General features: G+C 38.7%; 1 pseudogene; it reads left to right on the forward strand.

Annotated features, from left to right (window-relative positions):
- The first annotated feature begins 1405 nt into the window (after positions 1–1405).
- Positions 1406–15664, forward strand: LOC141431476 (uncharacterized; annotated as a pseudogene).
- The last annotated feature ends 6867 nt before the right edge of the window (positions 15665–22531 follow it).

The raw sequence follows: 22531 nt of genomic DNA on the forward strand, positions 1-22531 counted from the left end.
CATAGCTATCCAAAATGGGCATGCCGCGAGCGTTATGGACACTTTTGCTCAAGGAATGGCAAGGGGCGGGTTATTTGACTAAATTATTAGTTTCTAATAATAGTTTTATTTGACCTTTAACAAATGCCTGTGAACTTTATCTTTAAAAGTCTGACATCTTTTATTGTCCGTTTATGTCAGTAATCATAACTCAACACTGCATACATTTTGGATAAAGAAAGGGAATCTGCTAACATAAACCATATTTGTACCATATTTGATACCTACAAAATATGGAACAACAAAATGTCCGCGAGTCTGACCTACACGTAGTTTCTTTTTAATAAATATTTGCACCCACTTCTCCGAAACTCGAATCTCCTTCCTTATCTCTGAAAGTACCTAAACCTACACTAGTTTGCTAATATCGTTCGAGACTCGAAACAAAAGATCGGTTTCCTTTTTCGTTCTCATTTGAATCTTGATGAAAACTTAGAAAACCAACGAGACCCGAGAGAGAGAGAGAGAACGAGATGTTTTATTTGACGAGACCACGTGACATAATGACAATGTAATTTATTTATTTATCAAGTGTATTTGGTTTCTACGAGTATGATGTGTATTTTGACGACTAGATGGCCTAGTGGTTAGAGAACCTGACTACGAAGCTTGAGGTCCCGGGTTCGATTCCCGTGTCGGGGCAGATATTTGTATGAAAAATACGAATGTTTGCTCTCGGGTCTTGGGTGTTTAATATGTATTTAAGTATGTATCTATCTATATAATTATATTTATCCGTTGCTTAGTACCCATAACACAAGCTTTGCTAAGCTTACTTTGGGACTAGGTCAATTGGTGTGAATTGTCCCGTGATATTTATTTATTTATTTATTTTTGTATTTTCTATGAGTCTGTTACTTGAAATAAATTTATATATTTTTTTTATTATTATCGTTGACATGTCAGTCAGTATGTCAATTTCGACTCACGCGCATACTGGGTTAACGAAAGTTCTATATTGTTCAAACGCGTGTAGGCGCTGTTCCGTGGAACGTGATCTTACAAGTACTTTCGTTTTTTTAACTCATGCCTAATTCTGGGAAGGATTTTGGTGTCACTACCACATTGGTGCTCACTTAAAATCACTTGTACCATCGCGCAGTTTATTCTACTTAAATTTAAGATTAAGGGTCTGTTTCACCACCCATTGATTAATTATATTTCCTCGCTTCATTCTTCGATATAATTAATTACCAGGTAGTCCCTTAATCCTACAGGCAACATCGCACGAATTTAAAGATATGTTTTGACTAGCAATATTTAAAACGATTTCCGGTTCCGCCCTTCTTGGGCCGGAATACCGCCTTGTTGTCTCATTCCTTTTTCGTGCGAGGCAACGAGCGCACGCGCCTACCGCCGGTACGCAATGCCAAAGCGCAGTAATCGCGATTTGATCGACCGTTACAAAAGTAAAATACGAAAATTGGAAGAATACGCTTACCGCCGACGAACCGTGTCGTCAATCATGGATTCATCGGATGAAGAAAGTGAAATAGGTAAGCACACCTTTTAGTCTTCAATATTAGCCGTTTTACATACCCGGATTAATATCCGAACCGTAACAAAAAGGCACGAGGATCGCCCGTGAGGCGCTAGTCATGACCTTGGTTACACTTTTTTAAAATCAGTAACGGCAAACTGCTTTTGCATCGGGGTTGACCGTGAGTCTTCAACGATAGCTTTTTGTACAGAACGTACGAATATCTAAAGTAGATATTCGTTAATCTGTTACATCATACGTGCTAAATGCATTTTTGGTTAGGTGAATCATACCTACCCTCATTTTATTTTATTTTCTTTCTTCACGATTTAAAATACGCATTTGTATTTTAGATAACGAAGATACTGGAGGTTCAAGCCATAATCCAGAATCGATGGTCCAAGATGATCATCAAGCTCCCTTGGAACCGGAAGCTTCCGTCAACGCGGAAACGAGTACGGGTACTAATGCCGTGAAGGAAACGGCACAGGTCGACGGACCCTTGGAGGCGGCCACGGCCCCGTCCGACGCGACGCCCGCCCTCGTACCCGCAGAGACGCATACCGAAGAGGTCGAATTGGACCCCGAAATATTGTCGGCTTTGGGTGAGTCAACTTCGGATACCCCCGATTTTGGGGAAAAATTCACGACAAGTTAGCTAAGTTATGGCTCCCCTTGTTGGAAAAAGGTTTGTCTAAGGACGCCAAAGAAAACCTTGTCAAGGATTACTTAGTTCCGGACAACTGTCGGTTGCTCCAAGCGCCGAAGTTGAACGTAGAAATCTTGGCAGCCGTCCCGGATATGACCCGAAACCGGGACAAAAATCTCGTGGTAGCCCAGCAGCAACTCGGTTCGGGCGTCACGGCCATCAACAGAGGTATCGACTTGCTGTTAAAAGGGGACAACAAAATACACGCCATAAAACACTTAAGTAATGCTTGCCGTATTTTGACCGATTTACATTACGCTGGCACACAAAATCGAATCAAGCTTCTAACACCTAATTTAGATAAAACATTCTTGCAAGTCCTCCAGGACGCCAAGAGAGACGAAACTCTGTTCGGCGTAGATCTATCAAGCAAGATTAAGGCCTCGAAGGCGATAGAAAAACAAGGCCTTCAGATTAAGAAGGTCATCAGGACTCAGAAGCCCCCGACTCCCGCTCAGCCGTCGGGCAGTCGTGCCTACCAGGGAAACTGGACAGCACCTCCTCCTCCACGCTACCCGACGAACAGGGGGGGGCGAGGGGGTGCCAGCAAGCCGACCCACGGCAGCCGGCGCCCGCCGGCGCCGCCGCAGCCCAGGACTGCGGCCCGGGCAAGCCCCGTGCTCCAGCTCCTCATTAGGACAGGTACATGCAGGGAAAATATCTAACCACTACGACTGTTGGCTTAATATTACAAATAACGTAGTAGTACTTGATTGGATCAAAAATGGTTATTCCATTCCTTTTTGTAACAAAGTATCACAGTCTCTTGTACCACAAAATTTATTTTCTCAAGGCGAAAAACGAGAAATGTTACAAGCTATCGAAACCTTAATAGATCTAGGCGCCGTAGTGGAATGTGACCCGTTACCAGATCAATATGTATCACCTATATTTTTGGCACCTAAACCGAATGGCAGTAAACGTTTCATCTTGAACTTAAAAAATCTTAATAAAAATATTTGTAAATCCCATTTTAAGATGGAAGACTATCGAACCGCGGCAAAACTCATACCTTTAGACGGTCATTTGGCTACGATTGATTTAAAGGAAGCATACCTTCTCGTACCCATACGCGTCGAAGACAGAAAATTCTTACGTTTTCAGTTCTGTCCTGGGGATTCAAATAAGGTCTTAACCTATGAGTTTACCGCGATGCCATACGGTTTATCGGTAGCACCCCGAGTATGCACTAAGATCATGAAAGAATTTGTTTCACATCTCCGGTCTCGGGGGTTTAAATCTGTTATCTACCTAGACGATATTTTGTGTATAGGAGATAACTTTGCCGATTGTCTTAGGAATGTTCACGAGACTTTAAAACTATTAAAGTGCTTAGGATTTGTAGTAAACTTCGAAAAGAGTTCACCACAGCCTAAACAGATATGCAAATTTCTTGGATTCATGTTCGACACAAAAAATTTAACATTGTCATTACCAGACGACAAACGCAAAAATATTGCACAGTTGGTTCGTAAATACTTGAAATTGCCCAAATGTACTATCCGCGACTTTGCACAACTTATAGGAGTTCTTGTGTCCGCTTGTCCGGCCGTTGAATACGGTTGGCTATACACAAATATTCTAGAGAGACATAAATTCTTATTATTACAAAGATACGGTAACTATGATACAAAAATATCTTTACCCAATGTCATAGTAAACGACCTCAATTGGTGGTCGGATAACATATTTAACGCGGTATGCCCTATGAGACACCGTGGGTTTAAATTCGAAATTTACACTGATGCATCCAGGACTGGATGGGGGGCAGTTTGTAATGATTTTCGCGCCCGAGGCACGTGGACACTCACGGAACAAAATTATCATATCAATCAATTAGAACTACTAGCAGTGTTTTTAGGATTAAAGACGCTAGTTCGGGAAGAAACCAACTGTTCAATACTATTGCGCGTCGACAACACTACCGCAATAAGCTATATAAATCGAATGGGAGGCATCCAGTTCCCACATTTGAACGACTTATCTAAAGAAATTTGGCAATGGTGCGAGAAAAGGAATATTTGGTTGTATGCCTCATACGTTAATACAAAGCATAACAGGGCAGACGTTGAATCGAGAATTGTAAATGCTGACACGGAATGGGAATTGTCCGATAGGGCTTTCCATTCCATAACACAATACTTAGGCCAACCCGAGATTGACCTATTTGCATCCCGCACCAATGCCAAATGCAAAAAGTTCGTGTCGTGGAAACCGGATCCCGACGCGGTGAAGGTGGACGCGTTTACTATTAATTGGAAATCGTTATTTTTTTATGCGTTCCCACCTTTTTCACTAATTTTGAAGTGTTTAAGGAAAATATGCGATGAGGAAGCAGACGGAATCTTAGTTTTCCCATATTGGCCTTCTCAACCTTGGTTTCCACTTTTACAAAAAATGTTGGTGTCAGATATTCTCTATCTGAGCCCTAATAGGTCTCTTTTACGGTCTAATTTCAGGGAACGCCATCCCTTACACCGGAGCCTTACGCTGGGTGCCGCGAGGCTTTGCGGCAAGCGTTCCTTCGGAAAAACACACCACCAGAAGCATTAGAATTAATGTTGTCGTCGCTGTCTGTCAGTACGGTAAAACAATACAACGTCTCTTTCAAACTCTGGTGGCAATTCTGTGACTCAAATGGTTCAAATCCTTTTCAACCATCAAAATCATCAGTACTGTCTTTTTTAACGGAACAGTTTACGAAAGGTTGCTCTTACGGCAGTTTTAATAGTCACCGCTCTGCAATATCGTTACTCCTTAAAGGGGCATATAAGCTAAGGCCCAGCAAACCTAAGTATTCTCGTACCTGGGACCCTCAGCTAGTATTAAATCACATTTCGCATTGGTTCCCAAATACAACATTGCCTTTAGAAAAACTATCAAAGAAATTAGTAATGTTACTGGCCCTATGCACAGGGCACAGAATACAAACACTGTCTTTGATTAAGAAAGAAAACGTTACGATATTGGAGAGCGGCGTCAGGATAACTATAACGGACATCATAAAAACATCAGCAGCTAATCGAGAACAACCCGTACTCTATTTACCACGTTTTGTAGAAAATATGGCCATTTGTCCTGCTACAGCTCTGAAAGACTATATATTTTTAACCGAAAATATAAGAGCTGATAGTACAGGAAACCTTTTGCTGACACATAAAAAGCCTCACAGAGCTGCCACCACCCAGTCCATAAGCAGATGGATCAGACAAGTACTTGCAGACAGCGGCGTCGACACGGCCGTGTTCGGCGCGCACAGCACGCGCCACGCCGCCACCTCGGCGGCGCGCGCTGCCGGCGTCAGCCTAGAGACCATCCGAAAAACAGCCGGTTGGACGAGCTCGTCTAATACCTTCGCTCGTTTCTATGACCGACCTATAATTATTGATGAAGGCCAATTTGCAAGATCAGTGTGTTTGCAATCAATAAATCAGTAAGTTAAGATTAAGTCTCAAATATTAAAGATAGTGTCATATCATTAAAGTTAATCAACAATAAAGCAAGCTTCCAAATAAGTCATTGTTTTCTTGGCAAAACTTTCGACTCTGAAAGTCTACCTGGTAATTAATTATATCGAAGAATGAAGCGAGGAAATATAATAAGTGATTAAACGAGCTTCACAAGTGAAGTTCTATCATTATTATATGACTCGCTTCATTCGAAGATATAATTACCCACCCACCCCTAAATCTGCCCAATATAAAGTTTTGCTCGAATCTCTGAAAAATGAGACAACAAGGCGGTATTCCGGCCCAAGAAGGGCGGAACCGGAAATCGTTTTAAATATTGCTAGTCAAAACATATCTTTAAATTCGTGCGATGTTGCCTGTAGGATTAAGGGACTACCTGGTAATTAATTATATCTTCGAATGAAGCGAGTCATATAATAATGATAGAACTTCACTTGTGAAGCTCGTTTAATCACTTATTTTATTTGACTTTGGTCTATTCGAACAAAACAAACAGAGACGGCGTCATATTTATCCGTCGGATAAATTATTAAATTTACCACTTCCTTGGATGCAATGGATGGTGAAACAGGGGGGGTAAATGTACAACGTGTCTAATCTTTTCTCTCTGGACAGTGACCAAAATCCCAAGAAGAGATTTTGATTACAGAGATTTTGATTTTGATTTCAGATCTATTGTCAAGAAGATATTAATATCTAAGGCGTATTATAAAGTTAATGATTATATCATGGACAGGGATATTTGGAAATAATTCCGATCCGCATTAGCGATCCCTTCAAATAGCGAACCTACTGTGTTAAAAATAAAGTTGTGTTAAATACTTGTGATGTATAGATATCATTTAATAATATTGTAAATCTGTTTTAAAAAAATATACCTCGTTGAGTTTCTTGCCGGATTCTTCTCAACAGAGGTTTTTCCGAACCGGTGGTAGTTTTTTTTTTTACTTTGACTTTGACTTAAAAAAATCTACATATTACCCATATTTTGCTGTTCTAAAGTATGAAGTCGTCATTTCTCCGTTAGTAATGTGACGTTTGGTATATAAGGCGTTCTACATAGGTTAGAAATACCCTAATCAACATCTTTCATTCATCTGTCTCCAGAGTTTTTTTCATTAAATCTTGTTTTTCGGAGAAGATGCGTAATGTAGGAAATTTTTAAAATAAAACGTAAAAGTCAAATTCAAAGTATTTTATTTGTTAAACATAGGTATAACTGTATACAGTGGTAAAAGAAAATATTATAGTCTCACCATGTTTTGCCAATTGGCGTACAATAATAATTTAAAATAAGAGACAGATTAAAAGAACAAAATATCAGATAAAACTTTACAAGAAAAAAATCATTATTAAATTGAAATTAGAATAATTGTATTATGAGTCATAAGAACCTAAAAAAATATGAAAAATACTTAAAGTGAATAACAAAATTTAATTAATAAAACAGGAATAAACTATATCCTAATAAGTCACTCATTAAAAAGAAAATGTCATTATACTATTTTACATGTCAAGAAATCATGAATTGAATAGTAACAATTTACATAACTCATTTTTAAATTGTTGAACTTGTAAGGCTTTTTATATATCTTACTTGCTAGACAGAATATGCTATTCCGCATAAGCGCTGTCTTGGCATATACATCCGTGGAGATTTTGGCCATACCTAGAGTTTCTATTGAAGACCTCAGAAAATGTTCTGAATAGAGTTGGATTTGTTTTGACAAACACAGCTGATTCGTAAACGAAGAGGGATACCCAGATCAAGATACCCAGTTTTTTAAAATATGGTCTAAAAGTATCGGTTTGCTTTAGTCCACAAAATGCTCTTAGGCATCGTTTCTGTGCTTTGAGAACGATATCCCTATCAGTCGAATTACCCCAGTATATAATACAATATCGTAATGATGAACCTACAAAAGCATGGTAAGCCGTCATGACGGCTTTTCTACTTGCCTGCTTTGCAAGCTTGAAAAGAGCGTACGCGTATCGGTTTAGCTTTTTACACAATACATCCATGGGGATTTCCAGGACAATTTATTATCTACTCGAATACCTAAAAATTTCGTATCGTTAACAGGTTCTATTCTAGTTTCATGATATGTACAATGAATATAAATGAACTAAAATAATTTCCTTGCTCACCCGCGACCTTACGATAGCTAAGCTTATGCAAAATATGCGTGTTCATGCAGTTCCTCCACCTCCACACTGTAAGAACACACACAAATCACACAAACCCATCTATCACCACCACCACACTACACTGACGCGTTTCGAACTCAAACAGAGCTCATCTTCAGAGTGACACAACCGTACACCATGCTACCAGTTGTTAGACTAACGAACCACAACCACCGTTTTAACTTGTCACTGTAACTCCCCAAGTACCCACATACGTTTTATGAAACAAAACAAAACTACCCACAAATTATTAATAAAAATTTTTAACCGTCCTTCAAAACTACCTTGATTTTTTATTTATTTACTGTCAAGGCATGTTTTATTAACTACCATTGCTGAAATTAGATCCCAGCCCTAGCAAGGGAGATGAAACTAAATTTACCTGCTCATTAATAATAGACCCCATACTGTTGTATCTAATTATCTCCATGCATTCTAAAACATCGAGACGAAACCCCTTGCCACAATAATGTAACACCTCATACGAATCGGAGTCCGATAAAGAATGATTTAGTTCCAACAAATGTTTGGCAAAATTCGACTTATCAGGATGCTCATTCCTATATGCCGAAACATGCTCTTTAAATCTAGCATTAAAACTGCGTCCTGTCTGACCAACATATACTTTACTGCAGTCATTACAAGTGAGCTTGTATACACCCGATCTAGTTCCTTTATCTACCTTCTCTTTGTGGTTACAAAGTTTAGAGTACAAAGAGTTGTTAGTCTTAAAGGCTACCTTAACATTGTTTGATTTTAAAATACCACAAATTCTATCAGACAAACGACCAACGTATGAAATGCTACACCTATATTTGTTAGAAGACTGCGATGGTAACACGGCGTAAAGCATGCTATTCACTATCCGTGCCTGCTTCTTCTGAACCAAACTATTGACCATTGATTTAGTATAACCATTCGACAACGCTATCTGATAAATAGTATTTAACTCTAAATCAAAATCTTCCCTAGAAAATTTCCCTAAAAGATTGTTGGTCAGACAGGACGCAGTTTTAATGCTAGATTTAAAGAGCATGTTTCGGCATATAGGAATGAGCATCCTGATAAGTCGAATTTTGCCAAACATTTGTTGGAACTAAATCATTCTTTATCGGACTCCGATTCGTATGAGGTGTTACATTATTGTGGCAAGGGGTTTCGTCTCGATGTTTTAGAATGCATGGAGATAATTAGATACAACAGTATGGGGTCTATTATTAATGAGCAGGTAAATTTAGTTTCATCTCCCTTGCTAGGGCTGGGATCTAATTTCAGCAATGGTAGTTAATAAAACATGCCTTGACAGTAAATAAATAAAAAATCAAGGTAGTTTTGAAGGACGGTTAAAAATTTTTATTAATAATTTGTGGGTAGTTTTGTTTTGTTTCATAAAACGTATGTGGGTACTTGGGGAGTTACAGTGACAAGTTAAAACGGTGGTTGTGGTTCGTTAGTCTAACAACTGGTAGCATGGTGTACGGTTGTGTCACTCTGAAGATGAGCTCTGTTTGAGTTCGAAACGCGTCAGTGTAGTGTGGTGGTGGTGATAGATGGGTTTGTGTGATTTGTGTGTGTTCTTACAGTGTGGAGGTGGAGGAACTGCATGAACACGCATATTTTGCATAAGCTTAGCTATCGTAAGGTCGCGGGTGAGCAAGGAAATTATTTTAGTTCATTGATATGGACCTCCGCAAAGTAACGCCTGATTCAATAAATTATTTACAATGAATATGTTAAGTGAATAAATATAGATAAAAAGAAAACGAAATAACTAAATCATGCTTGTTCAAAAATGAAACCATAATAGATCTCCAGCTTGCTAGCTGAACGTTTAGCCGCAGAACCATCGTGCTGATGTCAAAGCTATCGAAATTAACAATCTTATTGCGCGTGAAATTTTAGCCTCAAGAATAGCGTAAATAAACTCAAAAACACTCGTTTTCTAGAGATTTGACTAAGCTAGATCGATTGTTTTCGAAAACCCCAATTATAAATTTTCATCGATACCTTTAGGAGCCGTTTCCGAGGTCCCCAAAAGAAATAAATTAAACAAGAATTGATCGTCTCAAGAAATATGAAATTTCAACTACGTACAATTTAGTTAGAGCAACGAGCGATAAATAAACCGAAACCAATGACAATACAATTAAACTTTTAAATCACTTAAGTAAAGCGGAAGAGGTTTTAGGGCTGAAAGGGCACTTTGCGATAAATTCCAGTCCCAAGGGGACGGGGTGAACGGCCCACAGACACACGAAAAGCTAGAAAACTGGAGTTTTATATGGAATTGGAGGTTTAAAAAGGATTAAGAGCGCGAGCAAGAAAGAGCAATAGCAGAAACTAGCCTTTTCATATATACTACGGTGATAAATATTTATATTTGTATTTATAGATCAAAAATCAAGAGCAAAATCACGTTTACAGTAAAGTTGTTGAGATATTCATATCATAAACTAAACACAGTGTTAATTAAATAAGTGAAATTCTGGAAGTAGTTTGCCAAGTTAAGAATCAGGAACAGAATCGATTTCACTATGCTTTAAAGCAGGTTGTGTGTTTTTAGTTGACTGCTCGAAGGAGGGTTGTGTTTTGAGTTGAGGGATGTTTTTCGGCCGTTTGTAAGTATGTCTATTTCTTAGATCATCTCTGTAGCCTAAACGGCTAAAGGATTTTCAACACATGAGGTATAATTAGATTTGTCATACCTAATTGTCGCAGGCAGGATATTTCAAAACGGACTCCGCTAAAAAAAATAGGAGCTCCGAACTCACAAGTAGGGGGTCCCGCTTAAGTTATCTACGAGTACTTAACAGAGTTCTAGACTTATTAGACTAGACGAACGAAGCCGCGAAATTAGGCTGGTAATTAATATTCTAAAGAAAGAAGAAGAAGATTAATTTAAATCGGTTTGTATCAATGACTCACACAGCATATAACAACAAACCCCCATACCTGGGTTTTCCATAATCAAATGGATACGCCACGCCAATAAATTACCCTTCTACAAACTGCTTAATGATAACCACTTTTATAAAGTTGCATCAGAACCATATTGGTCTTACCATAAAAACATAAACACGTTTGAGACATGTGATAAGTATTGCTCCTACAGTTTTGTGTCTAATTTATTTATTTATTCACAAAATTACAATGATAAGTATCTTCCGAATGACGGCACCGAATTGGATAATTATTTTTTATTGTATTCGCTGCTGTCTGGACAAGGCTCGTGCTAAACTAAATTTAAAAAAAGGAGGGGAACGGGGGCGAAGCCGCAGGCAACAACTAGTATAAATTAAATATCATGGACCTGTAGAGAAGCGAAACAATAGAGAGATCTCACACTAGACAGATGTTTGCCTGGCGATCGAAGTATTTATGCATCCGAGTCGAAACACTACGATACTGCAGTGCAGAATCGTTTTGTCTAGTTAGTAACCAATCTAAAGTGACCCCAAACTGTGTACATTTTTCTCAAGAACAGAGCTCTGATAATCATCATCATCATCATCCCAGCCTATATACGTCCACTGCTGGACACAGGCCTCCTCTCAGAACAAGAGGGCTTGGGCCATAGTTCCCACGCGGGCCCAGTGCGGATTGGGAACTTCACACACACCATTAAATTGCTTCGCAGGTTTGTGCAAGGTTTCCTCACGATGTTTTCCTTCACCGCAAAGCACGTGGTAAATTTCTAATGTAATTCCGCACATGAGGCGATAGGTCAAACCACTATGCCACCACGGCTTAATAAAGCTCTGACAATAAAGTATAGTAATAGGATACCTACAAATTTTCACAAAACTCCGTCGATTTTTTTTGCCAGTTTCAAAAAAGAGGCCATTCATTATTACGCAACATTTAATCACAGGATACCCCAAAATTTCTCCTCAATGCCAACACACCAATCAATCCAATTATATTCAATATAATTAGATGTCTTCCAGGAGCTATCGCGTAGCCTTGGCATTGTTTGAGAACGCCTACAACCCACGTGGTTCTCAAAATGTGGCCGAATCGAGGGCCACTCAACTAACGAGCCCTGATCACACTTGGTTGTAAGGACTGTTTCCAATGTTACACGACACGAATATCTTCTACAGGTGTATTCTTAGACCAGTGATAATAATGTCCGAAGTTCATCAGGAAATTTTCCCTCCAAAAGATGTTTTAAGATGCGCTGGGTGGAGACCATTTTGGCTTCACATCTTAGTTTGATTGTTTTTGTAGTATTTTTTTTTTCTTTTTTCTGGCTGAATGAATTTATTTCTATTTTGATAATTCATTCCGTTATTTCAAAAAATATTAGATTATTGTAAATAAAAAAAACAACCAATATCATCAAATCATTTATTTTATGTTATCTAACCTTACAGACTAAAATACTTTTTAAAAGACGAAACGTGACTCCTACGTATTTGTCAGAGATGTGGTAGGTACCTGAAATTTACTGGAACACGACGTCTTTCGGCCAGAAGGCAGAACTCGCAACGATCTCCATCAGCAGCCGCTTTATGACCACTGTGTAGAACGTAGGTTTCAGAATAAAATGCATGTGGCTAAATGAAACATTCGTGAAACAAATCATTTGTAAAAAAATGTTTTGTTTAGACATTAGTGAACCAAATTTTTAGTTGTCTTGTTTATTGTTGGTGTTACTTTAAACTGAGATTCCAACGAAAGACCAGCGTCAGTTGCGAGATTGACACATACTATATCGGTTGCCTTTTTTCTTTGTTTTATAAAATGTCACGAATATATGTTTTTCTTTCTTTCTTTATTTTCAAATTTATCCACTTGAGGGCACTTTAGTTAATTTAAATGTCGTATCGTGGGTATTCAAACAGTGGAAACACATATCGCGTAGGACTTTCCACGAACGCAACCGTTTTCAGCTAGCACACCCAGTAGGCACGAAACAAGCCTTCATTCATCGTTCTACATTAAGTACACACGCGTGTTACTTAATGAATTAAGGATTGGATTCCGTGAATGGAGATATGCTAATAAGGTTAGAATATTTCATCGCAGCTAAAAGAAATTACAAGTGAAAAGAACTGTGTCACATTTGAAATTATGCTTTAGTTCTTTGAATTGATCCATCATCGTCATCATCATGAGGTCAGCCGAATGACGTCCACTGTTGGGCATAGAGCTTTCCTTCCCCAACCTCCAGCTGCTTCGTTTGGAAGCGGCCTACATCCGCGTGAACCTGCGGCTTAACCAGAGGCTGAATTGTTTAACGCACTGACGTTCGCGATCGCATTTGCCGTCTCTTTCTAGTTTTATAATAGGTACAGTGTAACAGAAAGAGCTGGTGAAAACGATTGTGATTCCAAGTGTGTTAGACAATAAAGCCTCTAGTCATTCGACCATGTTCTCTATCCGTTCGTCTTAAATTGATTACGACCTTCTTACTAACAATTAGCAGCTTTGCGTGACGACATATACAGAATGTTCCAGGAAATAGTGTCAAGCAAAAGGCTAGAGGCAGATGAACTCAAGGGGAATCCAATCACCCCCATGTACTTATATAATGTTCCAGATTTTTCATAGTTTAGGAGTTATGGCCTTTTTTCTAATTTTCTACTAAAATGCAACCAATGAGACCAATTTGCTCAACATGTCGATGTTAGGATTTTCGAAATTTTAGCATTCGATAATTGTTCCGTTTGATAATTTATACTTTCGACGGTTTGAATGTCGACCTTCGTTCGACATTCTGATTTTCAATATTTTGGTCGTTGATGTTTTAACTATCATTTTCCGATATTCAAATACGTGCCCCGAATAAAATTAAGCTCGTCTTTCTATTTCGTTCCGAAAAATCCACACAATTTCAATACACAAATGTACCTAACTACCTACTACGTTACTTATCCACCTTCACTAAATTCAAGCAATTGTTTTCCCAAAACAATTGTTACAAATTTCCCCCCCTAATCCCCTGATTTCTAGGGCAGCGTTTAAACGCAAAACATGCCAAGTGCGAACAATACTTGCGCGCCGAGGAGTCCGTATATCGATAAACATCAACCAGATGGCCTATTCCGAAATTCTAAAATCGAAATTCGTATCGTAGTACCGCCCCTTTCACTCTCTTATTAAATAGTATGTGTCACAGGGATGGAACGACACGAACTTTGATTTTCGAATTTCGGCGTAGCCCCACTGACCATACAGGTCTATGAGTAAGTATCTGTTTTAAGTTTATAAATTACCGCCGCTGGCAGACAACTTACAAGGATTTAATTGTTTCCTTAAGAGTTCTTATTATTTGTTGATATGCAGTATATTCGTCTCTTTTATTATTTTGAGTTTAAAGTTTGTGCATTTAAACGTTACCTATGAATAAATAAACAACAATAAAAAATAGTAGGTACAGGTCTCGTGAATAATGTTTTGTCATCGTATTTTGTCGGAAAAGTTCGTATTGTTCGTGCTTTCTCAACTAGCTTACTGAAGTTTGTTGAAGCTACTTAATTGAGAAACCAAGTTTAATACGTACCTACTTTGCCGATAAAATACGATGGCAAAACTTTATTTAATACATCTGTACTTACCTATGTATGTTTTCTTTACGGGGATCCCCTCATTTTTTTTAATATTGATTATTGAGTATGTTGTAGCTACAAGAAATATAAATTATGTAAGTATAAATTTCAGCTGATATATAATTACGTTTTTCGGGAGTCAAGCCCTGTGACTGTGACAGACATAGGCCGACAGCGAGGCAGTTGAATTATATCAATTTCTCAGAAACTATTTACATAATTGTGAAATCAGCAGACCTAATTGAAGTGTAGGTACATCGTTATCCAATCCACTATTGGTTAAAGATAGCTAACCAACAGTAATGGTTCTGTTTATCACCCTTCGGCTACGGAACCCTAAAAAGAGAATTACTTCAGAACCGAGTCCCCCAAACACCCCCCAAATCAGAGCTGCTATAAAGAATCAGGTTTATTTCGCACTGAAAGGCCTGAAACCCAAAATTTAGGGCAGATAAAGGACGGCCATTTAAACCACAGAATGGTGGCTTGAATACTGTCGGCAATATGTGTGCAGCTCGCTTACTCTTGAAGTTTAAGTTAATTTTACAGTGTTCTAGACTACGACACTTGATTTTTCCATCTTACTTTTATTAAAAGTATATTTTCAGGCAGACAGGTTTTTGATTATTTTATAGTTCGAAATATGAATTACCCTACGTCACTACGACAGTTCTGACGAATCTAATAGTACTTTATATCTATTGTTTACGCAAAACGTAACATAGTGGGTCGTGTAGAAGTCACTTTATGGAAATGTGTGATAGACCCTTAAATCAGTTATTATTGTTTTGACAGCCCGTATGTACTCATTACGAGTATGTCTGTGTAACAGTCAGTCATTCAGATATTCAGTCATTCTCTAAGTTAAACGGTTGGTCAAAAACGGCCCGGGTCAGAGCGGAGCTCTCCGTTGCAATTTGTACCATTTAAAGTAATCTAAGGTCATCTCATTCATATTTTTAGAAGCATACTTTTGTACGGTATCAGTAACGTGAAAATATAGTGGTAAACTCAATCGTGGTTTAATTTCGTCATCATAACCTCAAACCCATCACCAGAATCGGCGGCAGCTTGCCACAGGAGGCGGCGGCTGTCCAGACCGAACCCAGGGGCTCGGGAGAGGGTCTGTCTTCACTTCGGCATCATCATCAATAGCGAAGACCAAGGCGCGGCCTGCCCTTCGAACCCGCGAGGTAGCGCATGGTTGGCTAAGTATTATACGTAAACGACGCAGGGTGCGTACGCACGGCACGTCTCATCAACGACATTCTCAGGGCGAGAATTGTCAATACCTATGTTAAAGCTCGTCCAGCCGTTTAGGCTAAAGTAATAGACCAACATACGTACAAAGAAATGAGTGTATTCACTCACTCACAGAAGATTGCCATGCCTGCGGGGTAGATTTGTATATACCTAGGCCGTAAAAGGGGAAGGACTGTCAGGTCTAAACAAAATGTATTCTCAACAAAACTCTACCTAACAGTACTACTAATAGTTTCTGATACGACCAAACCAAACGATACCGTGATTCAAAAATACGTCTGAACGTAGTAGTGACATCTTTTGGAAAACATATAAACTAAACTGTAAACTTTATAGCCGTGCGAATTCGGGCCAAGCAGCTAGTATAGAAGTAGACCACAGTTTTTATTGAACGTATTGCCATCGCCGAATAATTAATTTTTTTTTCAAGGTCCCAAATTAATCTTGACTAAAAGGTCAAGTAACTTGTAAAAAGAAGTCTTCATTTACTAGAGACTTTACCAAGTAAAAGCTACCCGATTCTATAAATAAAATACACTTGTCAAAGTGTGAATTTCACAAGCTCTATCCCTAAACTTATATTATCAGTATCACAAAAATAATATCTCGAAACTGGACTAAACTATGTATAATTCGTTACAGATAGCGTTAGACGTGTTTGTTTATACTCTTTACTGTACAAAAAGGAAAAACGAAAAGGTTACATAAAAAAAGTTAAGTGTTAAGTACAAGGGCGGACTTATCCCTGCAGGGATCTCTGCCAGTCAACCTTTGAGTGGTAGAGAAGAGCAATAAAAATTACATACATAAATAACACAAGTATAAAGGATAATTACTTACTAAATAATCAAGGAACTATAGTGTGAGCAACATCTCATTTCAAGACGACGTTTTATTTATTTATTACAGTTAAAACACCAATACGACAACGACATTTTATGCCGTATGGAATGAAGAATCCTTAAACGTAAGGGTAACGTGGTAATTATATAACAAACTTAGGTGGGATTCTATAGATGTAGAGTGGAAACGGGCAGCATCTATCACGTCACATATTTTTTTAACCCCCGACTCAAAAAGAGGAGTGTTATAAGTGTGACCGCTCTGTATGTATGTGTATCTGTGTGTCTGTCTGAGGCGCCGTAGCTCTTAAACGAGTGGACAGATTTGAATGCAGTTTTTTTTATTTAAATCAGGTTTTCTACCGATGGTTATTAAATATGTTTCATCAAAATTGGTTTAGCCGTTTTTGAGATATTGAACTTTGAAGTGCAAAGTTTTCCAACTTTTTGTTGGTTAGGTTAGTTATTTCCACATATGTGTCGTTATGTTGGGAGTTTTTTTTTCCTCCAACTTTCTAACCATAATAATTGTAAACCATAATATTAACATGTTAATTTAACTTATCTATCGTTATCTAGAATGAATTGTGCTCGAGATGTTAACGAAATAACAAAGGGGACCGAACTAGATTGGTCTGACACGGATAGACGTCCCAGGGGCGCAGGAGCGAGCAGGCCGCTCCAGTTTCGTCACGCAAGTTACGGTGTTGTTAAACATCAAAGTGTTATTGTTATTAAGTATATTGACACGGATAACTCACATCTTAAATAGAGTTTAGGTCGACATGTTTCGGACTAATCGGTAGCCCTTCGTCAGAGCGGCGGCGCGCAGAGCGCGTGTTGCAGCAGCCGCTGAGTCGCGTTCCAGGTCAATATATTTAATATGAGTGAGTCTCACGGTAGTTTCATGTTATTGTTATTGTCTATGGTTAATCTTTATCTTTATTTTAGTCTAAATTAAAGTTGCCTTCCCGCTAACAACCTGTGTGTAGAGTTATGTAAGTATTACCAGCTCCCCTAGTAAGTATGTTGCCCGCGACCATAATTTCCTTTCCCGCTAACAACCTGTGTGTAGAGTTATGTAAGTATTACCAGCTCCCCTAAGTATGTTGCCCGCGACCATATGCGTAAAATTCGTTTATCTTTATCCCTCGGAAACTATCCTATGTCCTTCCCCGGGACTCATGCTTTCTGTATACCAAATTTCATCTAAATTGGTTCAGCGGTTTAGATATAATGAAGTAACAAACAGACTTACAAACTTTTGCATTTATAATATTAGTGGGATGTTGTGGGATGCTTAGGTTTTTTATGGTTCCGTAGCCAAATGGCAAAAAACGGAACCCTTATGGATTCGTCATGTCTGTCTGTCTGTCTGTCCGTGCGTATGTCACAGCCACTTTCAGAAACTATAAGAACTATACTATTGAAACTTGGTAAGTAGATGTATCCTGTGAACTGCATTAAGATTTTCACACAAAAAAAAAAAAAAAAACTGGGGGTTCCCATACTAAGAACTGCACCTCAATTTTTTTTTTTCATCAAACCCATACGTGTGGGATATCTATGGATAGGTCTTAAAAAATTATATTGAGCTTTCTAATATCATTTTTTTCTAAACTGAATAGTTTGCGCGAGAGACACTTCCAAAGTGGTAAAATGTGTTGTCCCCCCTCTTGTAACTTCTAAAATAAGAGAATGATAAACCTAAAAAAAATATATGATGTACATTACCATGCAAACTTTCACCGAAAATTGATTTGAACGAGTACTAGTAAGTAGCTTTTTTTTAATACGTCATAAATCGTAAAGGAAACTTTTATATTATGTTCTTGATCCTACGGAACCCTTTATGGGCGAGTCCGACTCGCACTTGGCCGCTTTTTAAAAGTAAGTATACACACAACATAACTCATCATAGAGAGTCCACGCCTAGTGGTTTGTTTGACCTATATAACTATGGCCTGTCAAGCAGAGGATCGTGGGTTCGATCGAATCCAGACTCGCACCTCTGAGTGTCTCAGTGGTGTGTTAAAGTTCCTTATCCACGTGGGAACTACATCCCAAAGCCCTCTCATTCTGAAGGACGCCTGCAGGGCTACTCCGAAACTTGAAACTCGAAGTTCGTGTCGTGCGGTCCCTCTGACACTTATACTATTTAATACGAGAGCGAGAGGGACCGCACGACACGAACTTCGAGTTTCGAGTTTCGGAGTAGCCTGCTGTGCTCTACAGTGGGACGTAACAGGCCGAAATAAGGGAGTTTTTCGATAAACTTCTTCATTTTATGATTTCCTAGTAGGCAGGAAGACATTTTGAGCAACTCTTCCGCGTTCCAGCCATGGCCTTGACATGGGCCACAGGGATATTAACCAATAGAGGGAATACGGGTTATCCAATGTCAAATACTAAATACCGAACCAATAAAAAAGTTTTTGTGAGTTTATCTTCTATACCTTACGTGGATTTAATTCATGTTAATTATGAGTTATGTACTTACGATTACATATATTTTTTTATTCAAGTGAATTTTATTAATTTCTAGCTGTTGTATGTTTTCACTATGACACGTGACAAGCCAAGGGGTTAGAGAACCTGACAACGAAGCTTGAGGCACGGGTTCGATCCTAGGCGGGGCGACGACGGGGTCTTGGATGTTTAATATGTATTTAAGTATGTATTTATCTATATAAGTTTGTTTATCCGTTGTCTAGTACCCATAGTACAAGCTTTGCTTAGTTTGGGACTAGGTCAATTGGTGTCAGTCATTTGTCCCAGGATATTTATTTATTAGGTTGGCAACGCATCTGCAATCTCCCCCGTGCCCGTGTCCTCCTCGGTATGACTTCGCTGCATTTTTTAAAGTATTCAGGGAGCCAGTTAACAAAAACACATACGTCCCTACCTAATCCCTAATGCACAAACATGGCAGTGGTAAAATGTTTAATTTTCTAAATAATGGGACACAACTATCGTTCACCCGAGCATTACATAACACCCTTATGCACTTTTTATGAATTTCAAATACTCTGTCAATCTCTACAGAGTTTCCCCATAATATTAACACGACGTCATGACTAAACATTTACTACTGACACCGATAGTAATATCCGGTGGCCCAACTCAACAACAACTATCCTACTTGACCTTGACTAGCCAATCAAAGACTAGCAATCACTGCAGTAGTTGCCCGAAGTTTATTCAAACGTACTATTTCACATTTTCAACTCTATTAATTAACTCCCCTATGACATGTGCACTGAGGTCTGCCGTTATTTTATATTTTCACCTGTAACAATTTACCCCTTCATTTTATAACGTCCTGGTACCTGGAAAGAAATTTTAAACAACCCTTCTGCATTCGAGCCAATGACCCGGACCTTTTGACATGCGCACAGCACATGCATCATTTTATTTATTTATTTCATCGATTCACTTGCACTTTTAATCATTTACTATTTTGATTTTATTTTCTCCTGGTCTTGAGGCAGAAATATTAAACAACCCTTCCGCGTTGAGCTGACCCCTGTTTGACATGCGCATCTAAACGCAACCATCATTTTGTTTGTTTCTTACATTGATTCACTTGCACTTTTAATCATTTACTATTTTGATTTTATTTTCTCCTGGTCTTAATGCAGAAATATTAAACAACCCTTCCGCGTTGAGCTGATTCAAGTTTGACATGCGCACTAGACCACATGCATAATTTTTTTTCATCGATTCACTTTCACTTTCAATTATTTACTCACTATTGATCTAAAATAGTTTTATTTATTTACTAGCTTTGCCCGCGGCTCCGCCCGCGTGGTATTCGGTTATCGCGCGCTGTTCCCTCGGGAACTGTGCATTTTTCCGAGATAAAAGTAGCCTATGTCACTCTCGGGCCCATAAACTACCTCTATGCCAAAAATCACGTCGATCCGTCGCTCCGTTACGGCGTGAAAGACGGACAACACACACACACACTTTCGCATTTATAATATTAGTAACTATGGATTTATTATAAGCAAATAGGCAACTCTTCTCTCTTAATAACTAGAAGCTGTCGCATTAGGTTACCATCATAATCATGATGACATGACTAATTTCCCTATTATTGTGGCATCCCCAACGCTATATACAATATCAGCTATTAATTTTCCTAGCTCATTGTAAACGTGCAATGAGGGCTATCGTTTTTTGTCTCACTAGATGGCGCACTGTTGCGTGAGGTTTTTAAGTATGGCTTTCAAAGTTTGTTATTACGGGCGTGAAAACAAAGTTTAGATTAAAATCATATTTAATACACCTTAAAACCGTACCATAAAAATATCGAGCATGCCACAGTGCTACATAGTCCCCGTTTTGTTTGGAAAAAAGGGAGGACAAAGGTTTCCGAAAGACAAAACTGTCTCAAAACACAGACATTCATTGCCCCGGAACGCATATTTGCCATAATTAATTTCAGATATTGCAAAATATTCACAATATTATTCTAATTATAAATAAACCCGCGTAGCTCACCCAAAAACTATGAGATTTGACATTTCGGAGACCTCACGCTACACTAGCGCCTCTAGCGGCGAATTCATACGCGATAGCCCTCATTGTTTCATGTTTTAAAAAGTTAGCAAAGCGGGAAATGTGCTTCAATACATTTATTTACTAAACGCCTAGGTAAGAAAGTGTTGTTTTTTTTATAATTTTGAAGATAAAAAAGCACTTCCTATGTTCTATTTTTAAATGGAACACGAAAGTTTCCGAGCAACTTTGCGAAGAGGTACTATTTCTCACCTTCATTTGGCAAAAAATAATGTATAGGTACCGTGGTAAATAACCCCTGCGCTCTGAAAGGTTTTGTCTGTTTTGAAAACATGCCCAATTCTTCTTATTTTCAGCCAAAAATGTCCTCCATTTTATGCTCTCCTGGTACCCCGTATCGAATATTAAGCAATCCTTCCGCATTGGGGCTCTGACCTCTGAACTCACTTGTAGAGTCTCCGCCCGCCCCTAAAGCAACCTCCCCTAGGAGTAGGGATCGAACCTACCTACAAGGGTAGGTTTACGTTGCTCTTATAGCTTATGCGAGCCTAGTATTCGAGGTCGCGGTACGGAGAGATTTTTCCGCAAATTAGGTATTTTTAATGTCGTCGTATGTTTTATGAGACTGTTCCATAGGTTGCCCCACTACTGGACACTGGTGTTTTGGGCTTGAGCTGGAGTTCCAGCGAACCCTTAAGGCTTATTATGGCCTCTCAAGTAGAGAGAGGATCATGGGTTCGGGCTTGGGAAAACGTCGCAGGGAAATCCGCATACACTTGCAAAACAACTCAGTGATGTGCGTGAAGTTTGATCCACATTGCGCCCGCGTGGGAACTACACCTCTAGCTCTCTTATTCTGAAAAGAGGCCTGTGCCGAGCAGTGGAACGAAGGTTGACGGGATATGAGATGGGATTCACAGTTTTCTTTTAACTAAAATTTTCGCGAAGCTTTCCAAACTTTTTTTATAAATTCTGGATAAGAGGGGTACACAAAGGGCCAGTGATCTTGGAATTGAGAGATCACTCACAGTCTCAACACTTACACACTTAACACGCAATTATCCATCTTAAATCACTTAAGAATCACTTAGCTATACATCTCGGTTCAATGACCTAAACCCAAGAGAATTGATAAATTCTGAAATTTGGAAATTCTCTTTGTGGAAGAGATTTCATGAATAATTTTATGAAGATCTCCCTCGGAACCATTAATTACATAGGTGCTGTGTCACTTTAGAAATATTCATGTAGGTACACGAGTAGATTTTGAAATGAAGTATTACTCAAAAAGCTACGAATACTTCGGCTCCATGGAACCCGGATGCTTACAAACTTTTCGATCAAGTAAAACAAGAATTATTTGAAACTAGCTGTTGCCCGCGGCTTCCCCCATTCCATTTTTAAAAATTTTGTTTAGCACATATATCTTGTCCTGACAATAAGGAATACGGCAAAAAAATAAT

The sequence above is a fragment of the Choristoneura fumiferana genome, chromosome 9 (genome assembly GCF_025370935.1).
Source record: "Choristoneura fumiferana chromosome 9, NRCan_CFum_1, whole genome shotgun sequence".
NCBI classification, from domain to species: Eukaryota; Metazoa; Arthropoda; class Insecta; order Lepidoptera; family Tortricidae; genus Choristoneura; species Choristoneura fumiferana.